General features: G+C 31.5%; 1 protein-coding gene across 12 annotated transcripts in view; it reads left to right on the top strand.

Moving 5' to 3' along the window:
* LOC108745695 (glutamate-gated chloride channel) overlaps window positions 1-27,647 on the top strand; it is a 549,841-nt gene that overhangs the window by 288,069 nt on the left and 234,125 nt on the right. The gene's annotated exons all lie outside the window — the stretch shown is intronic.

Consider the following 27,647-nt stretch of genomic DNA (forward strand, 5'->3'; position numbering starts at 1 on the left):
ATTCATAATCATGTTTGTTTGTATGATAAATATTTTTGCAGTAATATCAAGAAATAAACTATTTTTGACGTGAAAAGCATTAAATATGTTGATAAAATAGAATTAAAACAAGTACCCATATTTAACTCTAATGATATTTATATCAAATTACTGCAACATAGATATTTCTTAACAATTAGTCTTGTAAAATGTTGAAAAAAGTAAAAAATAGAAAAATTGATATAAATTTCACCGAAAAACGTGTGTATGTTATGAAAATTCGTAAAGAGAGTAAATCGACATGCATGCAATTCTTATTCACAATTAAAATGTACATAAATTTAAAATCAAGCTTGAGTGTGCTGGACAACCATACTAGAGAACTCAGGTTTGATCCCCAGCAGATTCAAGACATTTTCATGCGTTTTTAGCCTCTCTTTTTTTAGTGGCAAACCACTAAAAGTATCTCTTACCAGAAAACTCTCATACTGCCGTTTGGAACTGACATTAAATTGTAGGTCCCGTAATATCTGTGTGCAACCTGCGTGCGCACTACGGATATATACGTAAGAGAGGTAGGCCCTATTCCCATTTCGGGATGTTGCACCATTAATGAATAAATTGAAAAGCGATAAATTATTTGAATATTTCGTACTAGAGATGTGCGGAGAAGCATAGATTATCGATATTTCTTATCAATATGAATCAAAATACGCAATATTGATACAGTAATATATTGATTGGAAATGATTCGATATTTGGGAATATCATCACCTTTTTTGCATGTTTTATTATAGAGATGTGCAGAGAATACAAACTTTTAATTTAAAAAAAATTTTTTTTTAATTACTAGATAAATTTACTAATTTATCAATAAAATTATAAATATTTTAGTAAATTTATATTAGGTGTAGTAAAAAGAAATCTATTATTTTTCCAATAGATGGCTTTAGTAATCTGTATCTCGCGTTGTATAAGTGCGATCGGGTTACGCCAAATGGCGTTAAAAAGATAAGATTTTGTACTAAAAAAACTTCTCAGACAGTTTTGTGATTGCTTGAGTCAGTATTGTTTGAGCGCGTGTCAAAGATGGACACCAACAAAGAGAAAATACGCTATATTTTACAGTTTTTCTTCGATAAAGGCGAAAACGCAAGCCAGGCTGAAAATGTGAATAGTGCTTATGGTCCTGATACTGTAACAGTCAATATCGCGCAATTTTGTTTTCGTCGATTCCGTTCCGGTAATTTTGATGTCAAAGATGCACCACGCTCTGGAAGGCCAATTGTCGAAAATGTCGATAAAATAATGGAAATCGTCGAGTCCGACCGTCATGTAAGCACTGTTTCGATTGCCCAGGAGCTAAACATTGCACAAAAAACCGTTTGGAACCATTTAAATAAGGCTGGATACAAAAAGAAGCTCGATGTATGGGTGCCACACGAGTTAACGCAAAAAAACCTCATGGACCGAATTTCCATCTGCGAATCGCTGCTGAATCGCAACAAAATCGACCCATTTCTGAAGCGAATGGTTACTGGTGATGAAAAGTGGGTCACTTACGATAACGTCAAGCGAAAACGGTCGTGGTCGAATCGCGATGAGCCGGCGCAAACGGTGGCCAAGCCAGGATTGACGATCAGGAAGGTTTTGCTGTGTGTTTGGTGGGATTGGCAGGGAATCATCTACTATGAGCTGCTCCCCTACGGCCAAACTCTTAATTCGGACCTGTACTGTCAACAATTGGACCGTCTGAAAGAAGCAATCGCCCAGAAGCGGCCAGCTTTGGCCAATAGGAGAGGAATTGTGTTCCATCAAGACAACGCCAGGCCACACACATCGATAGTGACTCGCCAGAAGCTCCGGGAGCTTGGTTGGGAGGTTCTTATGCATCCACCTTATAGTCCGGACCTGGCACCAAGTGATTACCACCTGTTCCTGTCTATGGCGAATGATTTTGCTGGTGAAAAATTCGCCTCAAAAGAAGCTTGTGAAAATCGACTGTCCCAGTTTTTTGCCAATAGGGACGAGGGTTTCTATGAGAGAGGCATAATGAAATTATCTTCAAAATGGCAACAAGTTATCGAACAAAACGGTGCATATTTGACCTAAATCGGATCATTCTAACTATGCTAAATAAAGCCTTCAATTTAATGCAAAAATAATAGATTTCTTTTTACTACACCTTATATATAAAATGAGAGATAGATTCATGAGAATAAAAAATTATGCATTTATACATATATATTTGTTTATACAATACATATAAGTCTATCAATTAACAAAGAAAAATAAATGTGAAACATAAAATTTCTCTTAATTTTATTCATGATGACGTTGATCGCGATGTAAACTGTTCCCGAATTGACTATCCTTGTTACGTTTATGCGGTTAAATTTTGGAGATATAATTTTTTTATCGACTGAATTGATATTTACGTTCCAGATCCGATATGCTACGATGCGAAAACTAAAAGTTTCGATGCAAATATCAAATATCAAAAGGAGTAATGATACGATATTTCAAAATAACGATATTGATTATATCGAAACATCCCTACTTCGTACTCATTTGAAATTTAATTTATAACATTTTTAACATGTACACAAAATGCACATATAAAAAATTAAATCATGAGATAAGAAGCGCCCTATATAATTGATATTGAATACTGATTCCTAATCATGTTTTCTAATAATATAATAATATAATAATATAATAATATAATAAATTGAAGAACTCTTCCTACACAAAATAAATAACAATAAATAAAGGGCAAAGTAAGAGTCAAACACATTTCTTTAAAAAAATCACACAATTAAAAGAATAAATTACAAATAAGAAAAGTAAAATTGAAAAAATATGTAATAAAATAAAAACTCAGTTTAAATACAAATAAATTACAAGTTTCGGCTACCGGATTGAGCCCTCTTCAGACATTTAACTGATCAAAAATTAACTTATCGAAAAAATCGCAGTACAAAATTAATTATCGCAAATGTTCGCATGTTCAATATTTTCACAGTTCAGGTTAGTCTTGTTGATGTATAACTCGACATTATTTATATATGATTGAGTAGTCTAGAGATGTGTTTTGTATCTCTTGGAAAAGTTCTAGCTGATAAAAAAGATAAAAAGACTTTTTACAGAAAAAATAAGCGCAATTAAATTAACATACCGAAATTCTAATAAGTAATAAAAACTTACCAAAAATCATATGTAAATTATTCAAACAAGTGTGTCCATATAAGTATGAATAATCAATAGAATATATAAAGATAAGTGGAACGCAGATGTGTAAGACGGATATTGTGTGTCGATTATTATGTACGTTCGCTGATACGGATCACCACGGACTGAGAGAAGAGACGGACTGTCAGTATCGTAAAATCAAACCTTATTTACAATAGGTATACGAGGTCTGGCTATTAAATAACGAGACTGCTTATGAAAAAGAGTTTTATTTTAAAAATTATTCTACAATTGAATGCTCTCCTTCAATGTACTCCGCTCCCCTCGCCACACACCGTTCCATTCGTTTTTTCCATTGGTCAAAGCAATGCTGGAAGTCTTCTTTTGTAAGAGCATTTAGGAGCTCCGCCGATTTTTGCTTCACCTTTTCCATTGACTCGAACCGGGTTCCTCTTAAGGCAGACTTGATCTTCGGAAACAGGAAAAAGTCACAGAGTGCTAAATCAGGCGAGTACGGCGCGTGTTCGAGCACTGGAGTGCCTCTAGCGGCTAAATAACGCTTCACAGACAGCGCGTTATGGGCAGGTGCGTTGTCCTGGTGTAAGATCCACGAGTTTTTCCACAACTCCGGCCGTTTCTTACGAACTCGCTCTCGCAGTGTTGCCAAAACTGTCAAATAGTAAGTTTGGTTTACAGTTTGGGTCCCTCTGGAACCCATTCAGTCATTTCATTGATTTTGGTCACTGTTTGCGGAGTTGAAACAGGGACAGGTCGAACTGGACGTTGGTCATCTTTGGTGCTCTCTCGGTCTTCAGAAAACCGTTTATACCATTCGAAAACACGCGCACGAGATAGAGAATTCTCACCATAGGCCTCTTTCAACAATTTATAGCACTCAGTCGGAGTTTTTTTTTAATTTAACGAGAAATTTCACATTGATCCGTTGCTCGTGTTTTTCGTCACACATTGTTATCGGCACGAGAAAAAAACAAGTTCGTTTCTAACATCTATAAAAAAAATACTACTACTGCGACAAAAACGTGTTTTCGTACTGGAATAGCAGACACTTCCAGCTATCCAACGCTGCATTCGTTTCCCACCCTACCCCTCTAGGACGCCTTCTGCGCGCACAGTCTCGTTATTTAATAGCCACACCTCATATATGCCTTATAAAGATATGCCTTCAGTGTCAGTTTGTAAATTTAGACTATTTTTCTGTTTCTTAATATTGAGCATCTCGAAAATTAAGCGTTTCCTGTAGCAAGGCTTTTCATCTAAAATTTTAACATTATCCCATTGGAAATCATGATCATACTGTAACTTGTGCTCCTGATGTGCCTGTTTGTGAATCTATCTTCCTTTGACATTCTTTGTAACATTCAATTTTATTACAATTGGGAGAGAATTTTGCGTTTTCTTTTGATAACAAAAATAAGATAATCTTTGAATGCATAAAGAGTGTTGAGAGTAGCACACAGAGAATGCCCATTGATAGGACAATTGAAGTTACGAATCATTCTATTCCTATCTTGAATAAGATTATCTCTGTTCCTATTTTTACATTTCCTACAGATAAACAATTATTAAAATTGGAATCTGACACATATACATTCGTATCGGTGCAACCTAACATTATTTTCACGCACGCTGACAAAAATAAAGTCACGGTTGCTATGGACAAAGACACATACATAAATAAAATGACAACATTATTAGGTGATTCAGACACGTATGTTTCTATTAAGAAAGATCCTACCATGAAACTTACGACAATTTTAAGGACTATGTTCACTAGATGGAAAACGAAAGATTTTATCAAGTACTCTAAGTACAAAACGTTATATTGCAGTGACGGATTACTTCCGAGAGTTTATGGATTGCCGAAGATTCACAAACCGAGTTGTCCTCTCAGAATTATTGTCTCATCGATAGACAGTCCGCTATGTGCATTGGCTATATATTTGCACAATATATTGTATTATTCAAGACTATTCCTAAGGCGGATAGTTACATTAAAAATAGCTTCCAATTAGTAGAAAAATTAAAAAGATTATACATTACAGGTAAACATAAATTAATTTCATTGGACGTTATATCACTTTTGGAATGTTCCAATAGAAATAGCAGTTGATTACATGAATGAGCAATGGAGTTTTATTTCCAAGGATTGCTCTCTGTTTAAGAATGAATTTCTGGGAGCGATATGGTTCGTTTTAAACTCCACTTTTTTTTCATTTGACAATAAAATTTATAAGCAAAGCACTTTCATGGGCTCTCCTTTATCACTTGTAATAGCCGACCTAGTATTGAGGAGATTAGAGACGGTGTCCTTGATGTCGTTGAATTTGGATATTTTAATTTATTATAGATATGTAAATGACATTTGTACTACAGTTTCTCCCTCAAAAATTGATATTTTACTACAACAATTTAATTCATTTCATCCGCGTCTTCAATTCACTACAGAAATAGGGGGAAATATTAATAAAATAAATATTAATAAAATAAATTTTTTGGATATCACTATACCTATTAACAGGAATTGTTTTATTTTTGATTAGTATCGCAAACCTATCTTCTCAGGGAAGTTTTTAAATTTCAACTCAAATCATCCTATTGCACAAAAGAAGGGTACAATTTTTTCGCTAGTTGACAGAACTTTATTAATTTCTGACTTTATGTTTCATACAAAAAATTTGACATTTATTATAAACGTTTTACTAGATAATGACTACTCATTAACTTTTATTTTTACACAGTTAATCAACATATAAAAAATTTAATTAAAAATAGACACATAGCACATAAAGATTTGGTTGACAATGTCAGTGTGAATGAATCTGCATCTTGGCTTACGGTACCATTTATTTCTCTTCACACAGAAAAATTTAAACGGTTCAATAAAAACGACATCAGAGTATCTTTTCATAGTCCTAATAAAATGGATAAATATATTAAAGTACAAAAGGATATTTGTCTCCATATCTAAGAACAATGTAGTGTACAAGATATCGTGTAATAATTGTGATGCGTCGTACATTGGACAGACGGACAGACAATTGAAAACTAGAATTACAGAACATTGTAATCATATTAGACACTTCTGTCTGTTCTGTTATAACGGAGTACAGACTGCAGTATGATCATGATTTCCAATGGGATAATGTTAAAATTTTAGATGAAGAGCCTTGCTACAGGAAACGCTTAATTTCCGAGATGCTCAATATTAAGAAGCAGAAAAACAGTCTAAATTTAAAAACTGACACTGGTCTTTATAAAGCATACCTATTGTAAATAAAGTTTGTCTTTTCGGTACTGACGTCTCTTCTCTCAGTCCGTGATGATCTGTGTCAGCGAGCGTACATAATAATCGACACACAATGTCCGTCTTACACATCTGCGTTCTACTTATTTTTATATATTCTAATGATTATTTATACTTATATGGATACACTTGTTCGAATAATTTGCATATGATTTTTGGTGAGTTTTTATTACTTATTAGAATTCCGGTATGTTAATTTAGTTACGCTTATTTTTTTGTAAGAAATCCTTTTATTTTTTTTATTAACTAGAACTTTTCCAAGAGATACGAAACACATTTGACTGTTCGTATGTAAATAATTTCGAGTTATACATCAAGACCCGAATATGTGAATATGTTAAACATGCCAGCATTTGCGATAATTAATTTTGTACTGCGATTTTTTCGATAAGTTAATGTCTGAAGTACTGTATGTCAGTTGTTAATTTAATGTTAATTTAAAAGTTAAAAAATTTCTTTTCGTTTATGAAATAACAATATGAATAGAAGTCAGAAGAACTGTTAACAATCTTCTGATAAAATAATCTGTTGTAAATTCTATTTTTCTTAAGAAGTGATGAGAAGTTTTATGTAAAGATACGAAATTTCCAAGTTCTATTACAAAACAAAAAAAACTATCCTTTATCTTCAACATAATTCATACTATAACAGCTCGCAGAAAATTAATTTGAAATTATGATGTATCAAAACTTACCACGTATCTTATGGCACAAAACTCATCAGTACGAATCAGAATATAAAAAATCTTTAGTACATTATTATTATTATTATTATTAGGCGTTAGGAACTCGAAAGCTCATTGCCGCAAATACCAAATCCCGCCACTGTTCCCGTCCCTGAGCAAGATCCCTCCATTTGTGATGGGGTACCCTCGTACCCCATTTTGTTAAGGTCCATTCTAATATTATCTTCCCATCTACGTCTTGGTCTACCCAATAGTCTTTTCCCATCCGGTTTACCAATTAGTATTTTATATGCAGTTCGATTCTCATCCATACGCGCCGCGTGACCTGCCCATCTTAATAGATGCGATTTTATGACATTAATAATATCCGGACTATTATATAATTGATGTAATTCTGCGTTGTGTAATTTTCTCCATTCGCCCGTTTCCTCATCGCGTTTTGCCCCGATGATTTTTCGAAGTACTTTATTTTCGAAAGCCCTAAATCTTTTCTCGTCTTGTAATGTAAGTGACCACGCTTCGCTGCCATAAAGGACTACCGGTAAAATAATCGTTCTGTAAATTCTAATTTTTAAGCGCCTAGACAATATCCGCGAACCGAGTAGTTTCTTAACCGAATAGAAGCACGCATTCCCCAAATTAATTCTTCTCTTGAGCTCTTCTCTTATTTCATTAGTTTGGTTTAAAATCGATCCTAAATACTTAAAATTGCTAACCCGTTCAAAAATTTTATCACAGACGACCAGGTTTCCGTTATTATGAATATTCTGAATTCTATCAGTGACCATATATTTAGTTTTTTCAACGTTTATTTGCAGCCCCAGTTCTTTCGTTTTATCTAATAGAATTTTAGCGTTATTTATTAGTGTTTCTTTATTATCTCCCAACAAAGCAATATCGTCCGCATATGTTAATATTTGTGTTGTACCGTTCAACTGCAAACCATCATTACTCTTCTGCATTTCTTTAATAGCATATTCCAATACTAGATTAAACAGAAGAGGTGACAATGCATCCCCCTGCTTTAATCCGCTATGAATATTAAAAGTTTCCGACATTTGATTACCTATTCTTACTCTACCTCTGGTATCTTTTAAACAAACTTGGACTAAGTTAGCCAATTTTTTGGGTATCCCCCACCGAGTTAAAATTTCATACATTTTCTCCCGTTTTATCGAATCATACGCTTTTTTAAAATCAATGTAAAGTTGATGTACCGATTGGTCGAATTCCCATTTTTTCTCCAAGATTTGCCGAATAGTAAAGATTTGGTCCGCAGTCGATCTATTTCTCCTAAAGCCGCATTGATGATCTCCAATTATCTCATCTGCATATGGTACAAGCCTCATTAATAAAATATTCGACAGAATTTTATAGCATGTAGGTAAAAGTGAGATACCCCGGTAATTATTACAACTCATTTTGTCCCCCTTTTTGAAAATCGGGATTATAATTGAATCTTTCCATTGTTCCGGCAATGCTTCTTTATTCCATATTAAGATAATTAATTTCTGAATTTCTTCTATCAATCTACTTCCCCCCCATTTAATCAGTTCCGCCGGAATCAAGTCATTACCCGGTGCTTTGTGATTTTTTAATTTTTTAATCGCGCTTTCTACTTCTGAAATTGTCGGTTCGTTAATCCTAGGTTCAGCCGTGTGATACTCAAAATTCTCTATTTCCCGGTCGTTTTCAGATTCGACATTCAATAACCGATCAAAATAATTTTTCCATGTGTTTAAAACTGCCGTTGTATCCGTAACTAAATTATCGTTCTCATCTTTCACCATTTCCGTCCTAGCTTGGAATCCCTTTCTAAAATTATTTATCCCCATGTACGTGCCTCGTACGTTACTGCTTTTACAATTTTCATCTATTTCTTCAATTTTACGTTTTAAGTATTGACGCTTCTTAATTTTAAACATATTATGAGCCTCTTGCCTAATCTTAAGAAACTGATCCCGAGTTTCCTTCGTATTTTGAGCCAACCACGTGATGCGCGCTTCGTTTCGTACTTTAACAATTTTTACGCATTCTTCGTCAAACCACGGCTTGTTTTTGTTCCTTTTACAAAAACCAACCGTGGCCTCCGCCGATTTTACTATCGCGTCTCGTACGTTTTCCCAGTGTTTATCAACCGTGTTATCATCCGATTCATCTATTTCCTTTGAAGCCGCGAGTCTATTCGTTACTTCGACCGCGTATTTTATTCCGTTTTCTCCCTCGATCAAACCTTGTACATTTAGACGTTTAGTTCCAAACAACTGCCCGTTAGTTTTGTTTAGCGAAAGACGTTCCCTGATTTTGGCAATTACAAAGAGGTGATCCGAGTCGCAATCCGCCCCCCTATAAGACCTGACATCGAGTACGTTCGTGTGACGCCGTTTATCTGCAAGAACGTGATCAATTTGGTTACGCGTGCCTCCATCCGGGGAAATCCAAGTTTGTTTATGGATATTTTTGTGTTTAAAATACGTGCTTTTGACGATAAGATTTTTGCCGGTCGCAAAGTTAATTACCCTCACTCCGTTATCGTTACTTTCCTCGTGCAAACTTTCGAGCCCGATCGTTGGTCTAAAAATGTCCTCTTTACCGATTTTCGCGTTAAAATCTCCCACGACTATTTTCATGTAATCGTTCGGTAATTGATCCACGAGGTGTTCGAGTTCTTCGTAGAACCCGTCTTTAATTTCGCCATCTTTATCTTCCGTCGGCGCGTGTACGTTGATTATCGCGATCTTGTATCATTGGCCCTGCACAACGAGCAATCCTAATCTTTCGTTTATAAATTTAATGTCTTTTACCGCGGATAAGATTTTCCTATTAATCATAAAACCGATGCCAAGACTATGGATCTCCGACCCTCCATAGTGAAGCGTGTACGAACCCGCATTAAGCGAACCTTCCCCGGCCCATCTTGTTTCTTGCAACGCGACAACTTCTACCCCGTACTTTTCGACCTCCCCGACCATCGATTGAAACGCCCCAGGTCTGTAAAGACTTCGGACGTTCCACCTACCCACTTTGATATCTCTCCCGTTTTTTTACTTTATGCGACATGAGTTCCCCGAGGTAGTCCCCACCCGGAGATTCGAACGGGGGACTAGTTTACCTCCGGAACATTTTACCCCAGAAGAATCCATGACGAGTTTTGGTTGTTTCTAGATAAAGTCGTTTCACGGTGTGAGCCTATCAAACCCACGCCCAATCCCCAAACAGGAGGACCATTCCAATCGGCTATCCGCGACTGCTTATTCAATTTATTCGCAGCTAACCTCTATCCTCAACCGAGATAGCGAGGCTTTTCCTCTATCCGCAACCCGAGGACGCGCTGTGTCGTGGTGATTGGGACCCACCCACCCCGGGGATCACTACTGCAACTAGTTTTCCTTCCCCGAGACTAACGGTTGTTATGCTAACACAGCTTTAGTACATTAAGTTTATTAAAAATTACTCTTGACAATAATGAAAAACCGTCACAAACCGGAGTCTATTTATATTAGGAAAGGAAAGAAGAGAAAATGAACATGGAAAGAGAAATACTAAGAGTGGGGAGCGGAACTATTTCCAATGAGTGGGAGATAAATTTCAGGAAAAACGTTCTGTGTCACTCTGTTTATTTAATCCATTTTCTTGCTGTTTGATATGTATCATTTCCGAAACCAATCTTTTATGATAAGAACGTTCGGAATCAAGAATTCTGGAGTTTTCCTCAATCTTGTGATCATTCTCCAGTTTATGACACGAAATAACAGACAAAGAATTAGAACATTTATTTAAATCTTTAATGTGTCTTTCAGTCGCGTCTTCAACTTCCTTTTTGTCTGACCCACATACGAATGATTACAATCCTGACAATTAATTTTGTAAACTACATTAGAATGCTTTTCTTTTTTAATCTTGCCTTTGCCAGTTTTTATGAATATATTACTCATACTATTCATTGATTTATATACTAAATTAAAATCAAATTTACTTATACAGAATTTGAATTTTTCAAACGTTTTTAAGGTAATGAATTTTAAAAAATTTTTTATTAATATTAGAAGAATCCGAATTATAATTGACATTATGTTCTTTAATTAATTCAAAATTCTTTTTTAAAGACAGAGTTTTTATTCTATTATTGATTATTGTAAATAAAAATTTTAATGAGTATTCGTTCTGTTGGAGAGTTTTGATTAGAGAAATGATATTGATATCATGAAATTTAGGATGGGAAAGGAATAAAATTCTGTCTAACAATTCAATTACAAAACCCCTTTTACGCTCTATAGGATGATTAGAAAAAAAGTTTAGTTATCTTCCGGAATTTGTAGACTTTTTGTAATTATCAAAAATAATTCTCCCATCCTCAATTAAAAGTTTGACATCTAAAAAAGTTAGTTAGACAAAGTTTTAAAAAAAATTTTAGTTATATAAAAAACAGTTTTGATTTGGTTAAAAAAATTAATTGGTATATCTTTGCAGGAAGATTACCAAATTGTTTCTTTTGACATTTCGTCCATGTATTCCAACATTCCTAATGAATTAGCTTTAAAGAGTGTTTTGGGAAGATAGAACTTGATTTGCAATAACACGTCTATTCTTCTCCACGAGTTCAAAATACAATAGCTATTTTTATTATTTTAAAATCTATTTTCTTTAAGTTTAATGAAGTTATTTATGAACAAATATTTGGTCTGCCCATGGGATCTCCTTTCTCTTCAATTTTAGCGGACGTGGTAATACAGGATTTGGAATGTAATATATTTAATACATTAACCACGCACTATCATTCCATTTTTCTATCATTATGTGGATGACATTGTTTTTGCGGCTCCGAATAATCTTATTAATACTATATTGGGTTCTTTCAATTCTTACCACAAACGTATTAATTTTACTGTCGATTATGGTGATAATAGAGGTATAAATTTTTTGGATGTCACACTTTTAATTGAGGATGGGAGAATTATTTTTGATAATTACAAAAAGCCTACAAATTCCGGAAGATATCTAAACTTTTTTCTTATCATCCTATGGAACGTAAAAGGGGTGTTGTATAATTGGATTGTTAGACAAAATTTTATTCCTTTCCTATCCAAAATTCCATGATATCAATATCATTTCTCTAATCAAAACTCTTCAACAGAATGGATACCCATTAAAATTTTTATTTACAACGATCAATAATAGAATAAAAACTCTGTCTTCAAAAAAGAATTTTGAGTTAATTAAAGAACATAATGTCAATTCTAATTCGGATTCTTTTAATATTAATAAAAAATTTTTTACCAATCCTTATCTTAAAAAAACTTCTGAAAAATTCAAATTCTATATATGTAAATTTGATTTTGATTTAGTATTGTATATAAACCAATGAATAGTATGAGCACGTTCATAAAAACTGACAAGGACAAGATTAAAAAAGAAGAACTTTCTAACGTTGTTTGCTAAATTAATTGTCAGGATTGTAATCATTCTTATGTGGGTCAGACAAAAAGGAAGTTGAAGACGCGACTGAAAGGACACATTAAAGATTTAAAGAAATCTTCTAATTCTTTATCTGTTATTTCGTGTCATAAACTGAAGAATGATCACAAGATTGGGAAAACTCCAGAATTCTTGATTTCGAACGTTCTTATTATAAAAGGTTGGTTTCGGAAATGATACATATCAAACAGCAAGAAAATGGATTAAATAAACAGAGTGACACAGAAATTTATCTCTCACTCATTGGAAATAGTTCCGCTCCCCACTCTTAGTATTTCTTCTTCCATATTCGTTTCCTCTGCTTTCCTTTCTTATAATATAAATAGACTCCGGTTTATGACGGTTTTTCATTATTGTCAAGAGTAATTTTTAATATACTTAATGTACTAAAGGTTTTTATATTCCGATTCGTACTGATGAGTTTTGTGCCATAAGATACGTGGTAAGTTTTAATACATCATAATTTTAAATTAATTTTCTGCGAGCTGTTATATATTGTAGTAGTATGGATTATGTTGAAGATAAAGAAAAGATTTTGTTTTGTTTTGTAATAGAACTTGAAAATTCCGTATCTTTACATGAAGTGAAGAATTTCTCATCACTTCTTAAAAGAAATAGAAATTGCAACAGATTATTTTATCAGAAAATTGTAACAGCTCTCCTGACTTCTATTCATATTGTTATTTCATACCATAAGCGAGAAGATATTATTTTAACTTTTAAATTGCGATCATTTCGGCTGTAATTGTATGTACCTTTTGCTTATTAACTCTCTATGTAATTTTTTATTTTAACATCTGACTTGCGTTTTAGTTTGTAAGTCTTTCATTTTTTATGTTTTGTGTACTGATGATGGTCAAATCTTGATCGAAACATCTATCTATTGGGTCGTCCGGAAAGTCTGTGCGGAAAATACGCACGAACTTTCCGGACGACCCAATATTTATTTGGAATTTTAAATAACCAGATGTACAAGTATGAAATGCGGATTTGAGAAAACAGATGGCGCATCAATGCAGTGTGTGGTATAAAAATTTGACTGTTATGCCATTTTGAAGTGCCATCAACAAGTGTCAGACGCGCACGAGTGATAAATTGAAAAAGTGTTTGCATAGTGTTGTATTGCTGTGTTCGATATGTCGAAATTTATACCAAACAAAGAACATTCGCGGATAGCATTAATTTTTTGTTTTTATTTGAAGAAAACTGCTGCTGAATCATACCGATTACTTCGAGAAACTTATGGTGAACATGTTCCATCGCAAGATACGTGTGAACGATGATTTCGGCGTTTTAAAAGTGGTGACTTCGATGTTACAGACAAGGAACACGGAAAACCGCCAAAAAGGTACAAAGATGTGGAATTGCAAGCATTATTGGACGAAGATGATTCACAAACACAAAAACAACTCGCAGAGCAATTGAGCGTTAGTCAACAAGCTGTTTCCAATCGCCTACGAGAGATGGGAAAGATTCAGAAGACCGGAAGATGGGTACCGCATGAGTTGGACGGCAGGCAGATGGAGAGGCGCAAAAACACATGTGAAATTTTGCTTGCACGATACAAAAGGAAGTCGTTTTTGCATCGTATCGTTAGTGGGGATGAAAAGTGGATTTATTTTGAGAATCCCAAGCGCAAAAAATCATGGGTAGACCCAGGCGCACCATCCACATCGATCGCAAGACCGGATCGCTTTGGCAGAAAAACGATGCTCTATGTTTGGTGGGACCAGAAGGGTGTGGTCAATTATGAGCTGTTACAACCTGGTGAAACGGTTAATGCTGGACGCTACAACAATCGATTTGAACCGTTCACTGCTTGAAAAAAGAATACCAAAAGAGACAACACAAAGTCATTTTTCTTCATGATAATGCTTCATCACATACGGCAAAACCAGTTCGCGACATGTTGGAAGCACTCAGCTGGGAAGTTCTACCCTATGCGGCTTACTCACCAGACTTGGCTCCTTCCGATTACCACTTGTTTGCATCGATGGGTCACGCACTTGCTGAGCAGTGCTTTGGTTCATGCGAAGATGTGAAAAAATGGCTCGATGAATGATTCGCGGCAAAGGGGGAAGATTTTTACTGGCGTGGTATCCACAAATTGCCCGAAAGATGGGAAAAATGTGTAACTAGCAATGGAGCATACTTTGAATAAAACTCTTTTTATCATTCTTCCGAATTTAACATGTTTTTTTTTTTTAAAAAAATCCGCATTTCATACTTGTACACCTTGTTTAACATCTATTGCTGTGGTTGTATGCTCTTTATTATTTATCTTTTGTAATTGTTTAGCCACTTTCAAACATTTTATTTGTACTTACTTAATTTTTTTATTGTTGAGTTAAAATTTATATTTGTTTAGTAAGGCGCATCATTTGAATTTTAGATGGTCTATTTATCAGTTTTTCAAATATATCAACTAAGGTATTGAATATACATTTATTACATATAAGATTTTTTTGTAGAAAATATAATGATAAACATTTTTTTGCTTGAAACTTTTTCTCATAATACGAATAATTTCAAAGATAATCGCAAAAAACTTATCTTTCAACATGTTTTTTCAATATAACAGTCAAACATGAATGAGCACCATTTTGTATTGTCGCAATCAGGAGTCAAATATATATGAATGAGAAATGAATAATTTTTTTTTACGAGGACGTAGCTCATTCGAAGATTTACCATTAGATCCTAAAACAGTCTATATTACCGACTAAATTATATAATTTTTGTATAACAATTACTTTTTTCTCTCTTACTGTTTTGGAAATTCTTTTCCAGGATTAAAGTATACGCATTAATACGTGTCTGGAGTCTATATTGAGAACGACAAAAAATATTTCGAAATTAGAGATCTTTACCATTTCTTAGTCCAATATGGCGCTCCAGAGCTGTCATGTCGTGACAGTATTTACTTCATATAAAAGCTGTACAATCTATACTTATAAAATAGTAGTCCATAGATTAGTGCACGAAGAAACAGTGTGGAGTTCTTAAAATTGAACTTAGACGTCTAATTAAAACTTAATTGTTATATGAAAATTTATGTGTATGTGTGGCATGCGTGAGTGAGATATTAATGTAGTGATGTATTAATGATGTGTCAGTAACACGTAAATAGTCTGTGTGTAAATGGTATTATCAATATGACAACTATTCATCTTTAGGGTCCCCTTAAGTGAATAAGAATTGTGCTTATCAATTTGCAAGTGTTCTTCCGAATGAGACATCCTTCCGACTGAGCTGAAACTTTACAAGTAATATTGTAACAGTGTATGTATAATGACTATTTTTTGATGATCCTATTTTCGGATTTTCTAAAGTTTAAATGTAAAAAATAAGAAAGAAAAATCACGACGGTAAATATGCTGATTGGTTGGAACCTTGCCAATGATCTTGATTTCGATATATATTGTCAAGGTCATGACTATGATTGACCTCCAAGAGATTTCAACTGTTATTCGTTGTTCCTTAAAAAGTTATTAATAAATAAGTGTAAGAAGTAACATCTTATTTCTACTATATATTTATTATACAATATTAGAATTACTTTACACTCCACTACATAGGGGCTTTGGATTTTTCCTATGAAGCAAAATCCTTTCCACCTCCCGTTCTGCCTAGAAGAGATCCTAGAGAAGAGGTGAAGTGAACATCGCCTCTCGCAGAAAATCGGCCCTTAGGCAGGGCGAGAGTTGAAATAAATCTTTTCGTGGAAAGTCGAACGCCCCTAGGTAGATAGAAAGATGGAGTAGAACTAGTTTTGCGTGAAAAATCGAACGCTCTTGGGCAGGAAAAGAGATGGAATGGATATATACCTTGAATTCAAAAATTGCAATTATAAAAATTGTTTTGTTAATAACTTTTTCATGAACAATGAACGTCGCAAAAGGTCGATAACCTTGATCTCCTTGAAGGTTAAGATTAGTCAGAAATCATTTGGGATAAGCTGTGTAAAGGTAAACTTTTATCCATAATAGAATTTTTTTTATTTTTTTTATTCTTTTTTTATTTCTTTTATTATGCTTTTTTTCCATCTAGCCATTTTACGTAAAGTTACATAGATTTATATTATAATTTCTAACGTGAGACCCCACATGGGTTTATAACTTCCTATGCAAAGCGAGGTCCAATCAAATAATACTTGTTTAGTTTCTGATCATCATCCCTGTCTACTCCCTAGGAAAACCCGCTGCACCCAGACATGCACTTTGCTACATAAAATGAGGTTTAACATTACACAATATACATATGAGGGTAATTATAATAATCTTACCTCCAAAAATAAAAAAATATTTATGGATTATTTGTATCCACTAATATTTTTTATTTGTATACAAACAATATACTGCTTATTTGTAAACAAACAAGTATTTGAAAAAATCTGAGATTGTTTTCCAGATTTTTAAGACTTGATAGTATTATAATAAACAAATTTTTAATGCATAATCTTTAAAAATGTATCTATTTTTCTCTAACTCAAACTCTTCGAGATAATTATACCTTGTATTTTCTTTACATGTAGGTATATGTAGGTACTCTTTCGCGTTAAGAAACAAAAGAATTTAATTTGTTCTGTTTTAATGAAAAATCCTTTCCACCTCCCGTTCTGCCTAGAAGAGATCCTAGAGAAGAGGTGAAGTGAACATCGCCTCTCGCAGAAAATCGGCCCTTAGGCAGGGCGAGAGTTGAAATAAATCTTTTCGTGGAAAGTCGAACGCCCCTAGGCAGATAGAAAGATGGAGTAGAACTAGTTTTGTGTGAAAAAATCGAACGCTCTTAGGTAGGAAGAGAGATGGAATGGATATATATACCTTGAATTCAAAAATTGCATTTATAAAAATTGTTGGAAAAAAAGCAATCGGATCATAGTAATCGAATATACGTTGAGAAAAGAGTACGAATAAGACTTTAATGTAACATCCGCCTAAATACTGAAAAAAATTATTAAACATTTTGTAAATCATTAAAGATAGTCAAACATCTCAATTTTTGCACCTTTAGGTTAAAATATTTTAAAAACTTAATGTGGTACATTTTTGGTTTCACATTCGTATTCAACGCATTAAAATTTATCAGGAACAACTTTTATTTTGAGGCATAAAAAAAGATTCAATCTTTGGCTATTATTATTTCAGACACACGATATATTAGTGAAATTTGATTATGGTATTGTTTTCAGCATCCAAAAATTTATGAAAACTTAGTCTGGTTCAAAATAATTAAAAAAATTTTTTTAAATATATAAATTAATGGTTCTATTTTCTATAGCTGAACTAGTATACACTTTTGGTACTTAAGGTGGAATAGGCATATGTTTGATATTTGGCAAAAGCGACAAAGAAAATTCTAGTGCAGACTAACACAGAAATAAAAAACAGACCTATTATTGACACAGCGTTCATTGTACAGGTAGAGTGGACTAAACTGATTGTAAGTATTTAGAAAAGTCTTGTACACACAGAATATATAATCAGAAACAGTGTATACATATTGTTGTACTATTCATAGAACATACCTTCAAATATTTCGCTGCTGTGCTTCTAGCATCGCTAAACACGTAAGCTGTTTCTTTGCGCGGATGTGTATTTATTTACATTTATTAATTATTATTTCATTAATGATTGCGAAAATGGCAAAATGGCAGAATTTTTCAGTTTAGTTTAATTATTTGTAATTTAATTCACTGTTTCTAATCATGAGAGGTAATCCACAATTATGAGACAATTTATGCATATACTTTTTTATATAGATATTTTTAAAAACATCAGATTAACGCTGTTTTTCAGTACAATTTATTATATTCTTATAAAGAAGTCTAATAATAAATCAATTATGCTGGAGACTTTTGCCTGAATTGGGCAAAAATTTAGTGATATTTAAATTTTTTTTTGACAAAGGTGCTCGATTTTTTTTAATTTCTAGAGCTTATTTATTACATATTTGTGTATATTTACTCTTTCTATTAAAAATAATTAATTTATACTTATTATATTGTCAATATAAAATATCCTCCGCAACTTGAAGATATCTTTAAATTGGTGGGCATGATATCTTGTCTTCATTTTGTCTGCAAAACAAAAAACCGAAAGCATGTTATAAAAAACATTTTTTTCTACGGGATAAACTTAATACAAAAATTCTAAATATTGCCAAAATAACAGCATAACAAACATAAAATACGGTTTTTTTACTTTTTTTTATCTTCAAAAACGCCCAAGAATGTTTAATTTCAAAAAGACAATGGCTTTATAGATTCACCCTCAGCAGAAAGAGTGACTCAAAAAATAGTCCATTTTTAGGCCCCCGATTTTGAAACTCAACTATGTACTAAATGATATCTTATAATGAGACATTAATCACAGAGAAGTTTCAAGTTGAGGTAATAATTATTATCAACTGGGCAAGGAGGGGGGGGGGGGAATTAAAGTTCATTATCGAATTATCATATGTCTACGAGATTCGATATTTTAAGAAGATTGATACAGCTGATGAAAGCAAGATTGCAATTGATTCAGTTGATGAAGATAAGATCGCAGTTAATCCAGCCGATGAAAGCAAGATCAACTCATTTATCCTGGTGATTTTTGTAAATCAATTCCGAATGAAAGAATTTATTAAGTCTTATCTTTCTTAATTTTGTCTTTTAGGAATAGTTATAGATACATTATATATATCAGAATTGGGTATATATTATATATAGCTAATTCTAATGTATATGTAATGTTAATTAGGATTATTCTGAATCAAATCGAGTAGTACACTACAACTAACGAAATAATGCTCACTCGTATGGCGAACGCACTTCTGCAGAGTTTTACGTAAATGATGTTTTGAATATTTAAAAATTCGGGTTTTCGAGTAAACGTAATACGTAACCCTTCCCATCCAGCTATGATAACAATTGTAACCTCAATCTGAAACTTATTTGTGATTAATGTTTTATTGTAGGGTATTATTTGGCACACAATTCAGTTCAAAAATTGAGGAGCCAAAAAAAACGGATAAAAAAACACTTTTTTTTATTACTCTTTGTTTTACGAAATACCTCTCCAAATTTATATTCAATTGAATAATTTATTTTCGAAATAATTGCTCACAAACTTTGACAACTATTAATTTTCTACTTGCGTGCCGCGGCAACTGCTTTAAGGTCTTGAAACTTTGCCAATTTTGCAAATATCGTCTTACATGAACTGAGAATTCTTGAAAATTTTAAGAAAATGCAAAAAAATCGATTTTTTCAACTCAATTTGAGCAAAAGCCCTCTTAATATAATTTCTCATGCAATAACTTTATAACATTATATATTGTGTCTTAAAAAATATATTTTGTTTAAAATAAAACAGATTATTTAATTCTTTAATCCATGAACTTATTATGGAGATTAAAGCTAATATGATTTTTCTTGCAAAATATTAATTCAAATATAATAGAAAATAAAAATATTATTAAAGCTTTGATTTTTCAAAAGATAATTTAATGAAAGTTACGGTTAAGAACGTTAAAATCTTGTGATTTTATAAGAGGAATTTTAGAAGAGGAATCAAGTTCTCAAAAAAATGAATTAAGAATTAAAATGTGAAAAAGTTTTATACTCAGTAATCTCTCTATAAAAAATATTTATATTTAACTTGTGTAAAACCTAAAAATTATTTAATTTTACTAGAATAGTTTTAATTGCGTTTATAGTACGGAAAAACAATTCCACACGCAATTCTAAAAAGACTACAATATGGTATATATGCAAGTACATATATATAGTGTATATTAGTAATTCAAGATTGAATTATTTAAAGCGATGAAGATTCAGCTTCGATCGTAATAGACATTTTTTTAGTATTGATTGTGTTTCTCACATATGCGGTCTAAAATAAAGATTCTTAATATTGTTTATTTGATTTTATTGACTTTTCCATTTTTAATTTTCTAGTTTTAATACTAGATTCGTACTCAACTAAAATCAATACTATAGTAGAAAATATTTAATCATAGAAGCATTATTAACTATAATCTTCATTTAAAAAAAAATAAAATTTATAAAATCAAAGGTCTAATGATATATTAGACATATTGGATTATAGTTGCATTAGATGTATATACTACAGCCATGGTAAAACATACATAAAAAATAGCTTTTTACAATTTAATTTCAATGTCATTTCATTTAATTGTAATGTAATAGAATATTTGGGAAGCCAATATTTTGAAAGTAAAAACAATTGTAGAAGATAAATATTGAATACCAGCTTCTTTGGGACAAAGAGGAAAAAGAGTTAATAGAAGGAAGAATTAATTTTTTTTATTAAAACAGTTTATAAATTTATTATGGTTTATTATATTTATAAATACCAATAGAAGGAAAATATAAAATAAATTATTAATAAACAATTAAATACCACTGATTCACATATAATCTCATTTTTTAATATAATTCGTCCTAAAGGAGTTAACCATGGCAGAAAGTAAGTTATATTTGATTTACTTAGAATAATATTAAAATGATTGATTATACGATTATTAAGAAATAACACTGAATAAGCAAACACAACTTAAATGTTGTGTTGTAAATATTATAATTATAAATAGAACAAATATAAGGAATAATTTATTGCGATATGGATAAATTTCGGCATTTAGAATTATCTGATTTTTTAGATTATCTTTTTTTCAATCAATTCTCTTTAAACTTTAATAAATTTTATGTTATTTGAGGTAATTACTATTTTTATTCTAATATTTATTTTAATAATTTTTATTCTTTTAATTGAACTATATCATTCTTTTAATTGTATCTATTTATTGGAGGCGTTACGAGGCACTAAGCAAGTACGCTCCAGGGTAGGGCGCAAAATTTGGAGGGGCGCAAAATTTTAATAAGCAGCGTTTTAATATAAAACTTTACCTTACTTGATATTTTAAATAAATTAGCTAAAAGTGATCTGAAAATCTTTTCAAATTTAGCAACAGTGTTATGGATCTTATTAACTGTGCCAATATCTATGGCAACTGCAAAATCTTTTAATCTTAATCTTTTTCAAAATTAAAAATAATAAAAAGTTATCTGATAAATTACAATGACGCAGACGCGGTTGAGCTATATCAATTAAAAAATAATTGGCAAACAGTCTTAATTATGTAACAATTGCAGACATAATCAGAATATTCAAAAGCTAAGAAAATATAATAGTATGTTGCATTAAGCGTCAAATAAATTATTACAAAAGAAAATACGAAATTTATTGCATTTGTATTCATGTGTTATGCAAATTGATGAAATTCTTTTTTTTTTTTTTTAATTGTTGTCTTGATGGAAAAACTTTTATGAAATATAGATTGAGACAATATCTTAGAAATTATTTATTTTTCATAAATATTTGTATTGGGATATAAAATGGCGTTGTTTGTCTAAAAAACCTAGAAATCCTGCACCTTCAATTAACACCACTCTATGTCCCACTACGAGTATCTACGAAAAAATACGAATTTCTAAGACAGACGAACCTCACTCTATGTCTCATCATAAACATCTACAAAAAATTAAGAATTTATAAGATTTTGTCTCAATCTATATAATTTGTCTGTATCTTTTTATAAAAATTTTTTTTCCGCCATGGCGGTTCGTTACTGTTGGCGGGAGAATGGTGCTTCAGAGACTTAGCAATTCTTATGATGGGGCGCAAAAGCAAATTCTAGAGCACGCCAAAGGCGGTCGTAACGCCTCCGATTATCATACCTTATTATGTACATTATTATTCATTAGGCGATAAAAAATTATCACTAAATTCTTAGGATAATACATAAAAAGCAAGTAACTTTTTAAAAAAATAACTTGTAAAATTTATATATAACGAAAAAAGCATAAGCTATGCTCAACGAGTAGATCAAGTTTCTTTTATGCTTTTACAAAAAATGTATTTCATTGATTTTAATGATTAATCACTTTTACGTGATTATTGAGGGCCATCAAATATAATTCCTGTAAAGCCGTAAATTATACCTTTTTTAAGAAAATTGTGATTATAAGTCATGGCGACAGATCGCTTTTAAATCTAGGGGAAATCAATATTAAAACAAATAATTAATATTTATGTACACATTAAATTCGAAGACTGTAAGTTTTTGAAAAAATTAACATTCTTTGATTTCAATCGAAGCTTGAAATACCTCGCGAACAGTTGCCACTAATAAAGCGGTAATAATATCGGCGCAAATGATAGAGCACTACAGAGTCTGCTCAGATTATATGCTTCGCACCCGTCGGAGATATTAGTCTTCTAATTTTCCTAATTACTCTTTTATTTTTTATTATAAACTTACTCTGATGATTTTCAAACTAATGTTATTTTTAATTGAAAATATTCTATTTATAAACAAGGAGTATAATGGAGAAGGAAATGGATTTTTTTTTTCTAAATCTGCTTTTATCTAAATATTATAAATAAGATCGATTCTATTACATATAATCGATCATAACAATATAAGGCAAATTTTCGCTATATTCCGAAATAAATACAAAAATATATAATATTATTAATTGTAAGAATTCTCATTATTATATCTGTTGTACTGATGGAAGGTCCAGTTATCAATTATTGCGAAGAGATAAAACAGTAGTTGTTCATTAATTCATTGAAAAATTGCGAATATAAAATTATTCAGTTGAAAAAAAACGTTAACTTGAAAATAATTAAAGTAAGTTTACAGTAATATAATAAAAAGAAATTAGAAAGATTAGAAAAATACATCTTCAGTGAGAGAGAATATACGAGTATAAGCATATAATCTGAGTAGGAGAAATCGGAGCTCGTTGACACAAGAGGTAAGTTGACATTGAGTTCCGTTTATAACGAAAGAAACAATAAAAGAAAATATAATTGGAAATGGAACTCAAATATTCAAACTTTAAATATGAAGCGCCTTACAGTTCCGAGTGTTAAGATATTGAACTAACATTCATTTAAATTGAATTAATTTTTCAGAAATAAATTGAGAGCCGATGAAATTATCGGATTCACACAATCATTCTGATAATCCACCTAAATTTTCCCAAATCTTAAAAATTGTAATAAACTTATTGCGAAAAATATTGCCTCGGCCGGGAGTCGAACCCGGATCTCTTGCATTCCGTGCGAGCGTCCTAAGCCTTTAGACTACCGAGACCTTAACAACATTCCTCGCAATAACTGATATGTGTAGTGAGTTACGCATGTATAGGCGAGCGTGATAAACAATATAATTGGAAATGGAACTCAAATATACAAACTTTAAATACGATTACAGTTCCGAGTGTTAAGATGTTGAATTAACATTCGTTTAAATTGAATTTAATTTTTCAGAAATAAATTGAGAGCCGATGAAATTATTACACACTCATTCTGATAATCCCCCCAATTTTTATTTAGGTCTCATTTAAATCAAACAAGTATTATAATAAAAAAAGAAAAAAATATAATTCAAGAAGAGGCAAGTAAGCATTTCATAATTTCGTATTAATGTCCTTCAGCTTGAAAAAGCTGAAAAAAATCTAAGTAATATATTATACTAGTGCTTGCAAAGATCTGCACATTTCGGGCCGATTCCGACGCGCGACCCCTACTACCGTTCGAGGCTCAGCGGCCGAGCCGCCGGGCGCTCACGTGATGCTCTGGCTCAGTAGCGCCTCTGTAGCTTAAATGTGCGAAGGCCGTACTTTACGTTATTAAAAAATATTTTTCTTGCAAAAATTTTTTATTTAAAAAAAAAATCAAATTTTCTAAAATAATTTGTCATAATAATTCTTGCCTACCAGAAACTATTCAATAATTGTTATATATTTAAATAAAGAAGTTTCTATAACAGACTTGCGAAGATTGAAGTCAGGAAATACGTAAATCTGGAAATTCTATATTTTCCATACGAAGTCTTACAAATCTCAAGTAACAAGGATTCTATATCGCAATAACTATATTTTCTTCTATAAGCGAATATAATTTTATTGTTTTGAATTCTTAATTAACGAATTGTTAACATTCTCTTTAACATATGTAACACCGTCTTTATGTAATTGTGTAACATTCTTTTTTAAACATGACTTTTTAGCAACAGTTGCTAGAGAATTATTCATCCATAATATGTATTTCTGCAGTGCATTATATTAGAGGCGATTTTTGTTACACTTTTTTTTATATATTCCTTTTTATTTAATTTTTAAATTACTTCGTTGTTTTTTTATTTTTTATTCTTGTTTTATTTTTATTATTCTATCATATCGCTGATTTTCCTCGACTAAGCATCACACGATGATAACTTCAAACTCGTAAATTTGGTCAAAAAATCATACAGAAATAAAACTCATTTTGAAAGTAAAAAAATGACATTTTAGGATAATAAACAACAATGGAAAAATAAAATTTCCTTATCCGCAATACCATTCTAAATACGATCAAAATCATCAATTATCGCTTATTTTCTTGCAATTTTCTCGGAAATATGACGTGATAGGCAAATTCTAAGGACAGCATTGTATTCAACGTCAATAAATACTTCGGAAATGATACTTTGTAAGCCAAAGACAAAATCAGTGTCGGACAGTATTATTAGTTAAAAAAAAAGTCTGTTAGTATAGGTACAACCCGATATTTTAAGTACAAATAATTTCTCATAATAAAATGATAAAAATCAGACATATATAGGAATGGAGGCACATTGACTCATATACAGCGTATCTCAGAATATTTAGGACTATTTTCATATGCAGATAGAACAGACTAAAATGAGTCAAAAAGTCCTTTACAACTATTGAATTTTTACAATGGTTAGCGAATTATCAATTATTAAAAATCGCCGTATTAGGAAAGTCTTCTATCGAATGCAAGCGCATTTATTACTAATACAATAAATAACTCTTCGCGTGTACCTAGCAACCTCACTCGGCGACTGCATCTCGCTGTGCGTTTGCATTCAGCAGTAGATTGGATTACGATAATTTTTAATAATTAATAACTCGTTAACTATTGCAAAAATTAAAAAATTGTAAAGGACATGTTGCGACTCTCACACAGCTTAGTCCTCTCTATTTACACATAAAGATAATTTTTAATTCTGGGATACCTTGTATAAGACAAATTTAGGTTGACTTACTGTACCGTGTGAACATTTAACCACAACTCTGACAAAACGTGATTTATATTTAATATTCTATATTAAAATAAGAAGTAAAAATAAAATAATTTATTTATTTTTCTATAACATTTTGTTATTTGATTATTACAAAATAATTTTGAAAGATTTAATTTAATTTTTACTAAGAAATACATGTCTACTACTTGATTTTTATTTCTATTACTTTTCTATTACGTTTTTGTTAATTTAATATAAAATTTATCATAGAAGCAACTTACACCGTGATATGTATTACAAAGTAAGAAAGAAGGAGACTCAATTTGATAGCTCGCAAACAGAAAAAGTAGAAACGGTTTGTGAGCCAAATTGAGAGAAAATCCGCTGAGAAATAACCTACATATTTAAACGCCATTGGCAATATCAACCTTATCTCACTCACCTTTAAAAGTTGTCCGAATAAAAAAAATTTACCTCACAATTAAAAGTACAAATCGAAGAAATGACAAGAAATGTACGTCAGTAGCTCGTACGTACACACGGCGTAATTAATGCTTAGGCATTTGAATTTACAAGAGCATTGAGGCATATTCAAGACGCGTGTTCCTCTTTAAATATTCACCCATTACGACTAATGATTATTAAAAAATGTAACGTAAACTTAAAATTGAACTAAATTAAACTAAACATAAACTAAACTTAATAATTTATAAATAATTTAATAATTTATAAATAAAATCGCTTTTTTAGACACAACTGGTGAAAATTTTTCTCAGAATTTTTCAAAATTTCTGTAGAATTTTATAACTTTCTTGCATTTTTTATACGAATTAGAACTTTTCAGAAATACTCAGAAAGCTCTGGTCTACACCTTTTCTCAGAATTTTTCATATATAATGTTAATGAAATATTTTAAGATTTCTAAAATTTGTTCTAAGTATAATTTCTAATAAAATGTTATAAAATCTAAAAAAGTTAAAAATATATTTTTTTAATTATGGAATGAGAAATCTCAGAATATTTCAGAATTCACATGTATGAAAAATTCAAAAGAAGATATAAACTTTTCGAATATTTTTTAGTATTTCTGAAAAATATTTCAATTCATATAAAAGTTATGTGAAAAATTGTCATCAGAGAACATTTGGCAATTTCTTTTTTACAAAAGAACAATACGAAAAATGTAACGTAATCTTAAAATTGAACTAAATTAAACTGATTAGTTTAATTTAGTTTAATTTTAAGTTTATATTTTTGAATAACCATTAGTCATAATGCATGAATATTTAGAAAGAAACGCGCGTCTGGAATACGCCTCGATACTCTTGCAAATTCAAATGCCTAGGCATTAATGATGCCGTGTGTATTATTGTACAGCTGATTTTTTAAACATGGCGTCCAAATGTGCAGATTATTCTGGTAGCAGATTTTCTTTCAATTCGGCTCACAAACCGATTCTACCTTCTTTTCGCAGTTGAGCTTTCTTCTCTCTTACTTCGTGTACCAATTTATCCCACATATCAGGGGAAGTTTATTACAACATAGTATGTTCGTATTTCATTTATTGTATAGGTAGTGTATAGAATCATTACTAGTTTGAAAATATAGAGAAAAATTCTCTCTTCTATCATATTAGTGTATTTTAATCATAATAATTAATTGTTTAAAAAATCTAATATGCCGAAATTGTGAAAACTGTATTAACACACCCCGGTCTTCCCTATAGGCTCTGTAACGCTCTATCTGCACTGATTCTTATTATACTGCTTTACGAGTGGCAATTGTTCACGAGGCATTTCAAGCTTAGTTAAAATCAAAGAATGTTAATTTTCTCAAAAACAGTTTTCGGATCTAATATATATATATATATATATATATACA

This window comes from Trachymyrmex septentrionalis, unplaced genomic scaffold (assembly GCF_001594115.1).
Source record: "Trachymyrmex septentrionalis isolate Tsep2-gDNA-1 unplaced genomic scaffold, Tsep1.0 scaffold147, whole genome shotgun sequence".
NCBI classification, from domain to species: domain Eukaryota; kingdom Metazoa; phylum Arthropoda; class Insecta; order Hymenoptera; family Formicidae; genus Trachymyrmex; species Trachymyrmex septentrionalis.